We start from the raw sequence: 4,445 nt of genomic DNA, 5'->3' as shown, positions 1-4,445 counted from the left end.
TCAAAATCGGCCATTTTTGGCAAAGTAGCAAAGGGGGACCAAAGGAAAATTTTCAAAAATGGCCGATTTTTTGGTCGAACTTCGCAAGGCTAAAAAATAGCAAATACAAGTCGCCTGATGGCCTAATTAGTATGGATTGAAAGCTAAACTATCCTAGATTTGTGCTATGCAAAAAACCGCATGAAAAAAGACCTATTAGAGGAGAAATAACATTTTTCGCAAAAGTATCAAAATCGGCCATTTTTGGCAAAGTAGCAAAGGGGGGACCAAAGGAAAATTTTCAAAAATGGCCGATTTTTTGGTCGAACTTCGGAAGGCTAAAAAATAGCAAATACAAGTCGCCTGATGGCCTAATTAGTATGGATTGAAAGCTAAACTATCCTAGATTTGTGCTATGCAAAAAACCGCATGAAAAAAGACCTATTAGAGGAGAAATAACATTTTTCGCAAAAGTATCAAAATCGGCCATTTTTGGCAAAGTAGCAAAGGGGGGACCAAAGGAAAATTTTCAAAAATGGCCGATTTTTTGGTCGAACTTCGGAAGGCTAAAAAATAGCAAATACAAGTCGCCTGATGGCCTAATTAGTATGGATTGAAAGCTAAACTATCCTAGATTTGTGCTATGCAAAAAACCGCATGAAAAAAGACCTATTAGAGGAGAAATAACATTTTTCGCAAAAGTATCAAATCGGCCATTTTTGGCAAAGTAGCAAAGGGGGGACCAAAGGAAAATTTTCAAAAATGGCCGATTTTTTGGTCGAACTTCGGAAGGCTAAAAAATAGCAAATACAAGTCGCCTGATGGCCTAATTAGTATGGATTGAAAGCTAAACTATCCTAGATTTGTGCTATGCAAAAAACCGCATGAAAAAAGACCTATTAGAGGAGAAATAACATTTTTCGCAAAAGTATCAAAATCGGCCATTTTTGGCAAAGTAGCGAGCGGGGTACCAAGGAAAATTTTCAAAAATGGCCGATTTTTTGGTCGAACTTCGGAAGGCTAAAAAATAGCAAATACAAGTCGCCTGATGGCCTAATTAGTATGGATTGAAAGCTAAACTATCCTAGATTTGTGCTATGCAAAAAACCGCATGAAAAAAGACCTATTAGAGGAGAAATAACATTTTTCGCAAAAGTATCAAAATCGGCCATTTTTGGCAAAGTAGCAAAGGGGGACCAAAGGAAAATTTTCAAAAATGGCCGATTTTTTGGTCGAACTTCGGAAGGCTAAAATAGCAAATACAAGTCGCCTGATGGCCTAATTAGTATGGATTGAAAGCTAAACTATCCTAGATTTGTGCTATGCAAAAAACCGCATGAAAAAAGACCTATTAGAGGAGAAATAACATTTTTCGCAAAAGTATCAAAATCGGCCATTTTTGGCAAAGTAGCAAAGGGGGGACCAAAGGAAAATTTTCAAAAATGGCCGATTTTTTGGTCGAACTTCGGAAGGCTAAAAAATAGCAAATACAAGTCGCCTGATGGCCTAATTAGTATGGATTGAAAGCTAAACTATCCTAGATTTGTGCTATGCAAAAAACCGCATGAAAAAAGACCTATTAGAGGAGAAATAACATTTTTCGCAAAAGTATCAAAATCGGCCATTTTTGGCAAAGTAGCAAAGGGGAACAAAAGAAAAATTTTCAAAAATGGCCGATTTTTTGGTCGAACTTCGGAAGGCTAAAAAATAGCAAATACAAGTCGCCTGATGGCCTAATTAGTATGGATTGAAAGCTAAACTATCCTAGATTTGTGCTATGCAAAAAACCGCATGAAAAAAGGAAATAACATTTTTCGCAAAAGTATCAAAATCGGCCATTTTTGGCAAAGTAGCAAAGGGGGGACCAAAGGAAAATTTTCAAAAATGGCCGATTTTTTGGTCGAACTTCGGAAGGCTAAAAAATAGCAAATACAAGTCGCCTGATGGCCTAATTAGTATGGATTGAAAGCTAAACTATCCTAGATTTGTGCTATGCAAAAAACCGCATGAAAAAGACCTATTAGAGGAGAAATAACATTTTTCGCAAAAGTATCAAAATCGGCCATTTTTGGCAAAGTAGCAAAGGGGAACCAAAGGAAAATTTTCAAAAATGGCCGATTTTTTGGTCGAACTTCGGAAGGCTAAAAAATAGCAAATACAAGTCGCCTGATGGCCTAATTAGTATGGATTGAAAGCTAAACTATCCTAGATTTGTGCTATGCAAAAAACCGCATGAAAAAAGACCTATTAGAGGAAAAATAACATTTTTCGCAAAAGTATCAAAATCGGCCATTTTTGGCAAAGTAGCAAAGGGGGGACCAAAGGAAAATTTTCAAAAATGGCCGATTTTTTGGTCGAACTTCGGAAGGCTAAAAAATAGCAAATACAAGTCGCCTGATGGCCTAATTAGTATGGATTGAAAGCTAAACTATCCTAGATTTGTGCTATGCAAAAAACCGCATGAAAAAAGACCTATTAGAGGAGAAATAACATTTTTCGCAAAAGTATCAAAATCGGCCATTTTTGGCAAAGTAGCAAAGGGGGACCAAAGGAAAATTTTCAAAAATGGCCGATTTTTTGGTCGAACTTCGGAAGGCTAAAAAATAGCAAATACAAGTCGCCTGATGGCCTAATTAGTATGGATTGAAAGCTAAACTATCCTAGATTTGTGCTATGCAAAAAACCGCATGAAAAAAGACCTATTAGAGGAGAAATAACATTTTTCGCAAAAGTATCAAAATCGGCCATTTTTGGCAAAGTAGCAAGGGGGGACCAAAGGGAATGTTTGAAAAATTGCCGATTTTTTGGTCGAACTTCGAAAGGCTAAAAAATAGCAAATACAAGTCGCCTGATGGCCTAATTAGTATGGATTGAAAGCTAAACTATCCTAGATTTGTGCTATGCAAAAAACCGCATGAAAAAAGACCTATTAGAGGAGAAATAACATTTTTCGCAAAAGTATCAAAATCGGCCATTTTTGGCAAAGTAGCAAAGGGGGGACCAAAGGAAAATTTTCAAAAATGGCCGATTTTTTGGTCGAACTTCGCAAGGCTAAAAAATAGCAAATACAAGTCGCCTGATGGCCTAATTAGTATGGATTGAAAGCTAAACTATCCTAGATTTGTGCTATGCAAAAAACCGCATGAAAAAGACCTATTAGAGGAGAAATAACATTTTTCGCAAAAGTATCAAAATCGGCCATTTTTGGCAAAGTAGCAAAGGGGGACCAAAGGAAAATTTTCAAAAATGGCCGATTTTTTGGTCGAACTTCGGAAGGCTAAAAAATAGCAAATACAAGTCGCCTGATGGCCTAATTAGTATGGATTGAAAGCTAAACTATCCTAGATTTGTGCTATGCAAAAAACCGCATGAAAAAAGACCTATTAGAGGAGAAATAACATTTTTCGCAAAAGTATCAAAATCGGCCATTTTTGGCAAAGTAGCAAAGGGGGGACCAAAGGAAAATTTTCAAAAATGGCCGATTTTTTGGTCGAACTTCGCAAGGCTAAAAAATAGCAAATACAAGTCGCCTGATGGCCTAATTAGTATGGATTGAAAGCTAAACTATCCTAGATTTGTGCTATGCAAAAAACCGCATGAAAAAAGACCTATTAGAGGAGAAATAACATTTTTCGCAAAAGTATCAAAATCGGCCATTTTGGCAAAGTAGCAAAGGGGGGACCAAAGGAAAATTTTCAAAAATGGCCGATTTTTTGGTCGAACTTCGGACGGCTAAAAAATAGCAAATACAAGTCGCCTGATGGCCTAATTAGTATGGATTGAAAGCTAAACTATCCTAGATTTGTGCTATGCAAAAAACGCATGAAAAAAGACCTATTAGAGGAGAAATAACATTTTTCGCAAAAGTATCAAAATCGGCCATTTTTGGCAAAGTAGCAAAGGGGGATCCAAAGGAAAATTTTCAAAAATGGCCGATTTTTTGGTCGAACTTCGGAAGGCTAAAAAATAGCAAATACAAGTCGCCTGATGGCCTAATTAGTATGGATTGAAAGCTAAACTATCCTAGATTTGTGCTATGCAAAAAACCGCATGAAAAAAGACCTATTAGAGGAGAAATAACATTTTTCGCAAAAGTATCAAATCGGCCATTTTTGGCAAAGTAGCAAAGGGGGGACCAAAGGAAATTTTCAAAAATGGCCGATTTTTTGGTCGAACTTCGGAAGGCTAAAAAATAGCAAATACAAGTCGCCTGATGGCCTAATTAGTATGGATTGAAAGCTAAACTATCCTAGATTTGTGCTATGCAAAAAACCGCATGAAAAAAGACCTATTAGAGGAGAAATAACATTTTTCGCAAAAGTATCAAATCGGCCATTTTTGGCAAAGTAGCAAAGGGGGGACCAAAGGAAAATTTTCAAAAATGGCCGATTTTTTGGTCGAACTTCGGAAGGCTAAAAAATAGCAAATACAAGTCGCCTGATGGCCTAATTAGTATGGATTGAAAG

Source organism: Montipora capricornis, chromosome 6 (genome assembly GCF_036669925.1).
Source record: "Montipora capricornis isolate CH-2021 chromosome 6, ASM3666992v2, whole genome shotgun sequence".
Lineage (NCBI taxonomy): Eukaryota > Metazoa > Cnidaria > Anthozoa > Scleractinia > Acroporidae > Montipora > Montipora capricornis.
Note: the sequence above shows the minus strand (reverse complement) of the source record.